Source organism: Arvicanthis niloticus, chromosome X (genome assembly GCF_011762505.2).
Source record: "Arvicanthis niloticus isolate mArvNil1 chromosome X, mArvNil1.pat.X, whole genome shotgun sequence".
Taxonomy (NCBI): Eukaryota; Metazoa; Chordata; class Mammalia; order Rodentia; family Muridae; genus Arvicanthis; species Arvicanthis niloticus.
In genome coordinates, this window is record NC_047679.1 from 57,086,568 (window position 1) to 57,098,957 (window position 12,390).

At 47.0% G+C, this 12,390-nt stretch overlaps 1 pseudogene; it reads left to right on the forward strand.

Annotated features, from left to right (window-relative positions):
- The first annotated feature begins 448 nt into the window (after nt 1-448).
- Nucleotides 449-12,100, forward strand: LOC117694977 (small ribosomal subunit protein uS5 pseudogene; annotated as a pseudogene).
- The last annotated feature ends 290 nt before the right edge of the window (nt 12,101-12,390 follow it).

The window sequence follows — 12,390 nt, forward strand, 5'->3', positions numbered from 1 at the left end:
AAATCTGGAGAGGCTATCTGCCTTCCACCACATTGATGTCCCAATCTGTGTGGGTTCCCTGTGGGACCAGAAGACAGTTTCTTGGCCTCTGTCTGTGAAGAAGAGAACCTGTAAAAGCTTTGGGTAGGTATCTGCACTGAGTGCCCTAAGGTTCATATGAGGGAGGGAGTGGTTGTTGCTTCTCAGTGTGCTGAGTGTAGCAGGATAGTGTCAGTGAAGACCCTCTCTTCACAACTCAGAGACCACATCTGTTCAGACAGGGAGCGAGCACTTCTTCTGGCAAGAAAGATAGCCATTTTACTGAACAAAATGAGTGACCAGGAGTCTCTTGCAAGCTCTGGTAAGGGATACATCTGCCCACTTGAGGCCTATCCTATTTAGTCTGTCCAGGGTTGGAGCCCTGCTCTCTGGGAACTCATCTCCCAACTCAGGGAAAGCCTGGTTAGGGATGCAGGAAGTCCTAGCCTTAGACCTTCTAGGGACCCTGGATGCCAGTGTGCCTGCACTTGGCAAAGTGGGAAAGGAAAGGGGCATAAGTCTGTGTGAGTCGTAAAACACTGAGCTTGTCCTGAGAAAAAAGGGGGATCATCAAGTGATTGCTGGAAATTGAACTCTTCCTGAGTTCAAGTCCAAGAACTCAGAACTCAGAAGAGAGGTCAGTGCTCTTAACCTCTAAGCCATCTCTCCAACCTCAAAACTGATGCCACCGAGAAGGATAGAACTGGCTGCTGGGCTGGAGTCCTCTTGTTCCTTGTCACCTTGTAGCCATTCCTGCTTAGCAGGGGAAAGAGGGAAGGAAGACTTTTGAAACACTTTATTCTGTAGTACTGACACACTGGGGAGATAAAAGGTCCATCTCCAGTGGCCATCCAACATCAAAAGCCAGACACTCCAAGTTGCAGTAAGTGGTCCTACCTGACTCTTTCTTTTCTTTCTTTTCTTTTCTTTTCTTTCCTTTTTTTTTTTTTTTTTTTTTTTTTTTTTTTTTTTTTTTTTTTTTTTTTTTTTTTTTGTGGTACCTGGCTCTTTAGGCCCGAGCTGCTCCTCTGACCACTGTTTCTCTCATTTTGTCATTGTCTCATTGCTTCCCTGCTAATGCACCAAATGTAAGACTCAAAGTGAGCCTTAGCTACCAGGAGACCCCCAAATGAGACTCAAGAATGAAGTTTGATGGAAAAGCAAGAGGGGTCATCTTGCACCCAGAGGAGAGGCAACCCCCTTTCTTTCTTTCTTTCATAAGTTTTTTATACAGTTTTTGAGGGCAGATTATAGCAACAGCAACTAGGCATGTGATGATTAGTGGCCCTGGCAACCTTTACATTAATTGGCTGGGCAGGGAGGGGAACTCAGGGACCATCCCTAAGGCCCAATGGAAAGTTCCAAGTTCGGGCTTTCTCAAGTTCATGCAACTTATGTTACAGGTCACCTTGGTGATCCATGGCTCAGTGTTAGAGTCTCTAGTAAGAAATAAATAACTTTTTAAAAACCAGTTCACTGCTGATCATACTGATTTATACCTGTAATCCCAAGCATTTGGGAGGCAGATGTCTCTGAGTTGGGTGGCTGAAAAAACTGTTGCTTGTTCAAGGCTAGCCTGGGCTTCATAAAGAGTTTTAGGCTAGGCTGGTTTGAGACTGACCAAAACCAACCAACTAACCAACCAACCAACCAACCAACCAAAAAAACCCAACCAAAAAAATGATAAAGCTGTTTATGAGCCAGACTCAGCATGGACTTTTAATTCGAGCTACATAAGAATCAGAATCAGGAGGACTAAAAGTTCAAGGCCTTCCTGTTGCCAGAGCAAGTACAAAGCAAGCCTAGGAAACTTGGTGAGACCGTAACTCAAATAAAAAGTAAAAAGAGGGCTGGGGATACAGCTCCAGTGTTTTGCTGCTCATATGCAAGGCCCTGGCTTCAATCATCACTTCTGTGGGGGGAGCTGCTTATCAAGAAGAAAGTAGTTATCCATAGCTGGTGGAAGTTCTGAAGTCCTAAGGCTCTGCACTGTGACTCACCTGCAGGGGTCTGACAAAGACTCTGTGGTAATCACTGTCAGTATGACCAACACTTAAGACAAACACTTTAATAGGAGGACAGGTTCATTTGGCTTAAGGTTGTAGAAGTCCATGGTTGGCTGGTTCTGGTACTTTTGGGTCCAAAGCAAGGCATAGCTTCAGAGTAGAGGCACATGTGTGGAGCACAGCTGCCTATCTCATGGTGGCCAGAAAGGAGACAGAAAAGGACAATATACATTCCTCAAGGACATGCTTTCAGTAACCCACTTCCTCTATTTAAGCCTCTCTTCCTAAATGTTCTGTCACCTTCTAATAATGCCATCAAATTATGACTCCATTATTGGATTATCCCATTGATTATATCAGAGCCACTCCTGGACCCTCCAAGACTGATGTCCATTCATCTCATAAGACAAGATGGATTTAGACCATTTCCAAAATTGCTCAAAGTTTCACAACTCACAACTCTAACTCTGTTCAGAAGTTCAAGTCCAAAGTTCCTCTGAAATGCAAATCAAACCCTTAGCTGTGAGCCCCTATACTATTTGAAAGAAAAAAATATTTCCAATGGATTTAGCTGCAGTCTTAGGTACCTCTGTCATGCTAGAGGCCACTAGCCTAGAGGTAAATCTGAAGGCAAGAAATGGATCCTCATCATCAAGCTGTGCCACCTGGTCAAGGACAAAAAGAGCAAGTCCCTGGAGATCTACCTGTTGTCCCTGCTCATTAAGAAATCTGAGATTATTGACTTTTTCCTGGGAGTATCCCTAAAGAATATGATTCTAAAGATCATGCCAATGAAGTAGCAAACTTGACTGGCCAGTGCCCTGGGACTACAATGCTCATTTGGTCTTGGTGTTAGATGCTCTAAGGTGGTAGCCACTGCCATCTGAGGGTCCATCATCTTGGCCAAGCTCTCCATCATCCCTGTGGGAAGAGGCTGCTGGGGGAACAAGATTGTCAAGCCCCGAACTGTTCCATGCAAGATACAGGCCTCTGTGGCTCTGTGCTGGTACATCTCATCCCTGCCCCCAGAGGCACTGACATTATCTCTGCTCCTGTGCCCAAGAAGCTGCTGCTGATGGCTGGTATTGATGACTGCTACACATCAGCCAGGGGCCACAGTACCACCCTGAGAAACTTTGTCAAAGCCATCTTTGACGCCATCTCTAAGACCTACAGCTACCTGACTCCCGGCGTCTGGAAGGAAAATTGGTTCATAAAATATCCTTATCAGGAATCCATTGTCTTATGAAACCCCACATCAAAGAGTCCGTTCAGGGAACCCAGGCTCCAGCTCTGACTACCACTAAAGGTTTTGTTTGTTTGGTTTTTGCTTTGTTATTGTTATTATTGTTTTATTTGTTCTCTAGCTCTAGCTGTCCTGGTGGAGCTAACTATGTAGACCAGGCTGGCCTCAAACTCAGAAATCCACCTTCCTCTGCCTCCCAAGTGCTGGGACTAAAGGTATGCACCACTGTGGTTAGCTCTTATAAAGGTTTTTAATATAAGGGAAATAAAGTGAATTAAGTATGCTTGAAAAAAAAAAAAGGAGCAGAAGCATAAAAAAGAAGGAGCAAAATAAGCCCAGAGCCCAAAGCCCAGCAGAGTCCTAAGCTTTATGTCCCACATCTAGGAGCACATTGGCATGATATGAGCTCCACAGAGCTTGGCAGTCCTGCCCCTATGGCCAATAGCAGCTTATATGGACTTTCTTCTGGACTGGCTATGATCGCTGTCTGTGGCTTCCCTTGGCAGCCACTCCACTTCCTGGCACCTTCAAATGTCCTGGAGGCTCTACTTCATCTTCAGTTTCACTCATAGCTGCATACACTGTTCTCTCAAGAACTGCCCTAGGGATTCTGCTCTTGCTACACACTGCTTGGTCTCTCAGTATTTCTTTCAAACTTGAGGTGGAAACCTCTGGAACTCTCTAACGCTTGCATTCTGCATGCCTGTGAAACTAGCAGTGCATTGGTGATGTGAAGGTCTGCTGGGAGTAAGAGTAAACCCTAGACCCATTTGCTCACAGGGAAGACAGCCTTCGAGTGCCTGGTCAGCAGAGTATGGTGAAATGCATTCTGGTATTATGAGGTTTTCACCAGAGAAGACTGCTTGGACATGGGTCTGACATGGGTTTAAGCCAGTTGAAAGCCTTTATTAGCTGGCTGGTGATTACATTGGTTGTTTGAGATCCCTGCATAGCCTCAAGCTTTTCTTAGGGTGAGTTTTTGTTTTGTTTTGTATTTTTGGAGGCAGAATTTCTCTGTGTAGCCACGACTGTTCTGGAACTCACACTGTAGACCAGGCTGGCCTAAATCAGGATAAGCTTTTAAAAACAAAAACCATGTCCTGGGTTGACATACTTCAACTTAACAAGAATAATTAGCCATTAAGAGTGTGTGGGAGCTGGGCAGGAGTGGTGCACACCTTTAATCCCAGCACTGGGGAGGCAGAGGAAGGCGGATCTCTGTGAGTTTGAGGCCAGCCTGGTCTGTAGAGTGAGTTCCAGGACAGCCAGGGCTACACAGAGAGACCCTGTGTGATTAAAGGCATGCACCACCACCACCACCCATCAAGGGTCATTTTCAAAAGCTCCACTTTGAAAATCTAGGTAATACTTAATGATAAGGCAAGTGCTGAGAAGGATCTCATTTCTTCAACTGAGTAGCGGATTAAACAACTGGCTTAATTTACCATGCCCATTACATGAAAAATACATGTACTCAAAAATTAGAAGCATGTGCAGGCTGACAAGCACTAGGCAGCTGGCATCACCTATGTGAGCAGCAGCTTCAGGTCATCCTACTGTCACTCACTGTGGGACAGAGGCTTAGGGGAATGGCAGGCAGATTCTCCCCCATTATTTACTTGTTTATTTCTCACACACATGTATGTACTGATGTTGATATGTATAATATGACTATATCCCTAGAGGAAGTCAGAGCCCCCCAAATGGTACATTTAGGAACAAGTTAAGGAAGCAGTTCCTAAGTTCAAATCATTAAGAATAAGTAGGAGCTGTGTGCTATAGCTCATGCCCACCATCCAAAACACTCTGAGGTTGAGATAGGAGGATTTCTGCAAGTTCAAGGCCAGCCTAGATCACACAATGAGTTTCCGACCAGTCAGGGATGTACAGTGAGAACCTGTCTCAAAACCTCAAAAGGAAAATAATCAAGAGGTAATGGGGGTTATGAAAAAAAAGCAGCCAATTTGTAATGTGTGTTCTAATAGTGTTACTTGAAAGGCTGGAGAAATGACTCTGTGGTTAAGCACACTCACCACTCTTGCAGAGTGCAAAGCACCCACATGGTGCCTCACAACCATCTGTAACTCTAGTTCCAGGGGACGTGACATCTTCTGGCCTCCATGAGCATCAGGCACACATACACACATGCAGGCAAAACAGCCAAACACATAAAATAAAAAATGACTACATCCTTAAAAAATAGTAATGTTCCTCGAGCATTTCCCTCAAGTTCTGTGAAGACTGCATGTCCTCTCAGCACAGAGATAACAGGATCCTTCTGAGTTCAGCCAGGGAAGTTCTGAAGTAGAAACAACTGGAACGGGATTCATCATTTCATTGGGTGCAGGGGGAACTATCTCAGTTCAGCTGTAATAAGGATGACGTAAGTGTTGTGTTGTCATAACAAAAGGAAAGGTTACACAGAATCTTGAAAAAGTAGGGCCCAAACCCAAGAACGTGTTAGTTTCTTGTGCCATAGGAGAAGAGTGTTGTGTGTGGCTGACTTGAGTCTTGGTTCCTAGGGACACATATTTTGCTACAAAGTGGGAACCTTGCCCAAGTTCCTTTATGTCTCCAGCAATCGTTTGTGAAGGTTACCCAATCTCTGTAACTTGGAATCTAACTGCACTCAGCCTTTTCCCATGTCCATAACAATAGCTAACTGTTTTTTGTGTGTTTACTATGTGATAGGCCTAGTCGGATTTTGGTTCAATTCAATACTCTAGCTGGGTTGCTAACCACTTGATTTCACTGCTTTTTCCTTTTGTCTTTATTCTTCTATTCATTCTCCTTCTTAAGGAACTGAAAGCTAAGAGCATTCAATAAGAAAACAGGGCCTGCCGGGCGGTGGTCGCACATGCCTTTAATCCCAGCACTTGGGAGGCAGAGGCAGGTGGATTTCTGAGTTCGAGGCCAGCCTGGTCTACAGAGTGAGTTCCAGGACAGCCAAGGCTATACAGAGAAACCCTGTCTCGAACCCCCCCCACCAAAAAAAAAAAAAAAAAAGAAAAGAAAAAAGAAAGAAAAAAGAAAAAAAAATAAAAAAAAAAGAAAAAAAAAAAAAAAAAAAAGAGGGCCTTTTGGGGACTTGCCCTAAGATTCATGCCCACTGGTTCTGATGAAAAATTGCTTGGCCATTGGGTGAATCCCTGTTGGAGCAACTGCAACTTCATAGGACTCCTTAAACCATCTCCCATTTTCTGTTGCTTTTCTTCTAAGAGGAGAGTTTTTGTAATGTTTTGAAAGAGCCACCTGCCCTGTGTAGATTTCGACTCACTATGTTGTCCAAGTTGGCCTGAAAGTCCCGGTCATCTTGCCTTTAAAGGTGGGTACCACCATTCATGTTGTGAATGTAACTTGCAACTGCTTTTCCTATTCTAGGTATCTGTTGATTAGCTCAAGAGGAGCATATCACCCCCCCCACCCCACCCCGCACCATTGTGGCATACACCTTTAATCCCAGCACCCAAGAGGCAGAGTCAGTCAGATCTCTGTGAGTTCCAGGCCAGCCTGGTCTATAGAGCTAGGGCTACAGAAAGAAATCCTGTTTTGGGGTGGGGGTTGGGGGCAAGTATATATTGTCTTTAGCAGCATTTTCCTTGGAGAGGTTTTGTGCTGTGGCTGAGTCTTAGGCAGTAGACAATAGTGAGGACAGTGCTGTCAGTATGAAGAAGCTGATTTCTCTGTGTGTTCACAGGGGCAAAGGAAGGAGCTTATCATAGAGAAGGAAGCAAAGAACCAAACACAATAAAGACAATAAGGGAGGATATCCACTGTCGGAGATTCTGAAAACATTGCAATTGCCTGTTCTTGTTGGGAGCCGACTTTAGCAGAAAGCGGCTAGATCAACTTTGCAGCCATCTGGAACCATATACCCTGACGAAAGATTTGGTTTTCAATAGCCTACAACAGCTGAAGCACACTCTGATATCCCACGTATTTTGTGTTGCTGTTTACTGCCCCCAGCTGCAAGGTGCACGTGGTAGCCACGCCTGCAAGGCAATGCAGTTCACGTGCTGTCCACGTGCTATCTACGCCATACATGCTTATAAGGCGCACGTGCTATCCACACCTGCAAGGCATTGCGGTGCACGTGCTGTCCACGCTATAGACGCCTGTAAGGCTTACGTCATATCAACACCTGCAAGGCACGTGGTATCCACGCGCCTACAAGGCACGTGGCAAAAGCCTATAAATAGCTCCGAATTCCCTTCAATAAAAGAGACTTGATCAGAATCTCTGTCTTGTCTCCATTCTTCGCGTCTCTTCCCCTTTATCCCCACTCTCTCTCTCGCTAGACCCTGACCCTCGGACCGGAACGGGCAGTACGGGCTGCAACAGTTTGGCGTCCAACATCGGGCTCCAGTAAGCGCAACATGTTCTAGTCTATTCCCGGGGTCCAGCATTATGCTTAACTTTGGGGTTTATGAGACACCCCTGAGTTATAAAGTTCCCTCTTTTAAGGCCAATGTGGCTGTGCGTGCCTGTAATCTCAGCACTTGAGTCAATCCTGGGCTACAGAGTGTTTTTAAAGCTATTCTAGAATGCACAGCTAAACTCTGTCCCCAACAAAACAAAACAAGCAAACAAAAACTTCTGTTTCACTATAGCTGAAGAACGATGGTGGTCACTTTTGGGTGACCATCATGCCTGTGTCTTTGGATCAACTTCCTTTAATTTATCCTTCGCATTCTGTTCAGACAATGCCCAGTAGAGCCCTCTATACTGCTTCAAGCCCTTTCTTTCCACTGGCCAACAAGCTGCTGTTCATTTAGTTACTGCTGCCAGCACCCCGGGGATTGAGCCAAGTCACAAGTCAGCGCCAGTAGCTCGGATTCATTCCCATTCTACGGCAGTGGATGATTTATATATGTATTTAAGATGAATTAGAAAGCTGTCATAGATTAAGTGGAGAGAGAGAGAGAGAGAGAGAGAGAGAGAGAGAGAGAGAGAGAGATCCAGATTCAACATAGCTGGTGAAAGGGACATATTTACTAGAAACCCTGCAAAATCCCAGGGAGCTCAGAGAGGGCAGGGTCAGGAACTCTAGGTTAGTTCATCACAACTCAAGTTTCCATGAGAGGTGGACTACTTTGTGGCACATGGGTTTGCTTTTTAGCCAGGGAAAGGCAGACAAAACAAAGAAATACTGAAGAGTACTGAAGGCAGGTAAGACAGGCAGTCCAAGGCATGCAAATTCAGAGAAGTGGAGAGGCAAGGCATTGAGATGAAAGAGAGGTGAGGTAGAAAGCTCTAGAGAGAGAGCCCAGAGTAGTCCAAAACATCAAGTCAGGAACCAGTTCATTTACTAGGAGGTCAGAAAAACCAGCCACACTGGCAGGATGTGGTGATATGGCCAGTAGAATCAAGAGCTTTAAGGGCAGTGATGGCCTGGTTCAGCTGACCATTTCTGTGTGACTACCCTGCCCTCCCATATGTGTATCAACAAGATTTGGCCGAGTGTCTTTCTAATAGCCACAGAAGACTCTAAATCCCCTGTAGAACGATTCTGCAGTGTATCAGAGTTCTGCATTCCTGATCTCCATCTCCGGGCAGAATGTCCATGGAGACACTACAACTGCACTTGCAAATGATACCTATTAAAGGGCAGTATAAGTTTTACTGGAAATGAAGCCTGTGTTTGTATTAGGTTTATTTATCCAAGCTAGAATATTTCATTCTACTACATCAGAATTGAAGAAAGAGCAAGGAGTATACTTCAATTCAGCTAGTTTCAAGAAACCCACTGAAGCTCACATCTCTTAAAGTGAAGTTTATTTTCAGACTCTGGGTATATAAACTGTATTCCAGGGAATAGGAAAGAAGTCCAAGAAGAAAACTGTAGCAGGAGACCAATGGGTGCTCACATCTGTAATTCCAGTGCTAGGAAGTCTGAGGCAGGAGGATTGTGGTGAGTTTGAGGTTAAACTGGGCTATAGAGTTCCAGATCAGCCTGAGTTAGAGGGAGACTCTGCCTCAAAATAAACAAACAAGCAAGCAAACAAACAAATTGACAGCAGCAACAAAAATCTGCAGAAGGAATGGACCCCAACAAGACTCAAGTAGGGGAGAACTTGGGCCTCTACGTGATCCTACAGACATACAGCAGGTGTTCGCGGCTGTCATTCTGGAGGCTGCACTTTTAATGCCTCCTTCTTCCCTCTCCTCTTCCACTTCCCTGCCTCTAATTACTTTAATGACTTGTTCCACATAAATCTTTCTGTATGTCATTTACCACGACTTCTTCAGCTCCAACTATACCTTGAAGCATTTCAGTTGTAATAATTTACCACTTGCCTGCTATTGTCATTTTATGCTTCATATTTTAGATTAAAGGAAGAAAGAATCTGTTTGCCTAGATCAGTGTTTTAAGCCAGTTCACTTATGCCCTTGGAACAGATCTGTGTCCTCATTCCACCATCAACACACACACACACACACACACACACACACACACACACACACACACCATCTGTGGCAGGGAGAGGGAAGACAGGTAGAGTCAGATTCAAGAAAACATTGCTACAGAGGCAGCATCAGATATAAGCAGGCCTATTTTAATTAGCCTTAGGTGTGGGTGACTTGTACCTTAACATACATATATCTGCAAAAGAAAATTCTAGAAGTCCACAAGAACCTAACATATTGGACTCTAACACAAGATGGGAGGAAGGAAAAAAGTTCCTATAAACAAAGAAAATGAAATGAACATGGGGAGGCAATCCACGCCTGGGACAGCCACAGGAATGGATCATTCAGGTGCCCATCTCAGCTTAAAAGTATAAGGCTTGAAGTTCCCTTTTAGGGACATTTCTTGTACACCTACTCAGAGTCTAAGAGTGGGCTACTTTATATTTTTCTCCCATTTTTTTTTTTTTTTTTTTTTTTGGTCTCATAAGTCTGTGAACAAATGAGAGAAACCAAGCCATACAAGACACAGAATCTAGCTTAGCCCTTATCACCCTTCATGCTTCCGTAGTCCTGCCAGGATACTGAACTGGTCTGGAGCCTTCTCAGGGGCACTGGACAGGCAGAGGAGAAGCAGGTGCTGACTCAAGAAGCAGGAGGTAGGCTTTCTGGGAAGTAAGGAGATTTGTTTCTGTTCTGTGAGGTGGGGTGGAAGAACTTCAGACAAGAGATCCAGGACCTGACGTTCACTACCCCTTCTGGTCCTCAGTTTTTCCACCTGTAAATTGGGCCCCAAGAGCCACTGCCTCTCAGGGTAGGTGGAGGAGCTAGTGTGATATGGGAGGATGGTGTGAACTGTGAATGCCTGTCTACAGGTGACAGAGCTTTAGTTCCCATGAAAGGGAGTCTCCATGTTCACACAGGGTGGCGGGGGGGGGGGATCTATGTTCAGTTGCTAAGGAACAAGGGAGCACATGTCTGAGCACTAACAAACTAGCAGGCTGAATAATTTGGGAGGCAACTCTGACTTTGCCCAAGACATAAGCAACCTGAACAGTTGGACTCTCAGGAAAGCCCACACCCTGGTAAGTGTGGGGCAGTTACGTTGTCTGAGGAGCCTCCTCTGCTGCTCAAGAAGCTGAAGGGAGCAGGTGATTTAGTAGAGGAGTGTGTGGTGAGGAGAAGAGGGAAAACAGCTATCTTCAGGGCAACATGTGACTTTCCACCATTGCCAAGACTCAGTCCTAGCTTTGGAAGAGGGTTCCTCAGCCAGGCAAGTTCTGTTTACTCCCTAGAGGGCCCTCAGGGCAGCTGGCTGGTACTCACTTTTTGGGTGTGATTTAGGGAAGATCTGTCCTGAGTTGTGAAAATGCTCCAGCCATCGGGTAGGCCCCCAGTGCTCTGGAGCATGCGCGCGTGCGTGCGTGTGTGCACGTGTGTGTGTGTGTGTGTGTGTGTGTGTGTGTGTGTGTGTGTGTTTTGAACCTAGGGTCCGGCACATAGGAAGCCATGCTGTAGCACTGAGATTTGCATAGGCCCCTCTGGGACAGTTGAGGAGGCTGCAGTGGAGAGACTGAAGGCTAGGTCTTCCAGTTTTAGCAGAAGCAGGCCGCTGGGCTGACCTGAGTGGAGAGGCATGGGGCTCTCTGGATTGGAGGTAAGGTGAGGGATGTATGGAGGACGATGGCTGTCCCTGGCAGGAGACTTGGTCCAGCAGGCCTACAGCGCCCCAGACCCCTCAATGCCCTTGAGTTTTCAGCCAGGACTCATTCAGGGACTTTGCTAGCAGTGTCCATTTATCACCCCTGGGACCTTGTGGAGGCAGGGAACCTTTGGAAAGGGTTCTCCGAAGACCCAGCCAGGACCACATCGAGAGCTGGAGACATAGGGTGTGGGGCACCGTGGTCACCACAGAGACTAGTGGCGATGGCAAGGGCGGTGGTGGGCAGGGTGGAGGAGGCAGGGCACCTTGGGGGAGCAGAACTGGGACCAGTGGCAGCTGCTGTGTGTCCATAGGGCTGGGACACAGCTAGGACACTGCTAGGCTGCTCTTGGCCTCTCTTCCCTCAGGAGGAGCTGGAGCAGATGCTCCTCCCTGGTGCAGCTCAAGGACTGTCATCCCTCTGGGACTGGGAAGAGGACCCAGGCCTGCCGAGCAGCCGGAGTCAATGTCCCGCACCCCTCCCCCCCGTTTTTGCAGGAGACTAGGACGCGGCTAGGGCTGCCACCTGCACACCTAGCCGATCCCAGGGCGCGGGGCTCAGGGACAATGTCATTGAGCATCGTGCGGCCCGGGCTCCCTGCGTCTGGCCACTGCGGGAACACGCGGGGTGGGTGTGGTGGGAAAGGAAAGGAGGGCGAGGGTCGCCCCGCGGGTCAGTTGGGCAGTCGGGGGGCTGCAGCTCGAGCGCACGCGCGATAGGTGGTGCGGGTGGGCAGCTGGGAGGGCGCCTGGTCGCAAGCATCCGGCTGGGTCCCGCCCCTCCCCCGCTTTACTGTGGCTCCGACACTTGTTAGATGAGAGCAATGGGCTAATTTTATCCGACTGGGACTCAGCAGGAAACCGACGCTGAGGCGCGGTAGTTCTTCCGGGCGATGGGCCCGGGAGTCCTGAAGCAGGGAGCGAAGGGGGAGGGTGTGGGGCGCCTCGGTCCGGGTGGGGGTGTGGTGGCCCTTTTCCTGTCCCTGAGAGGACCTAATTTTGGCGCCAAT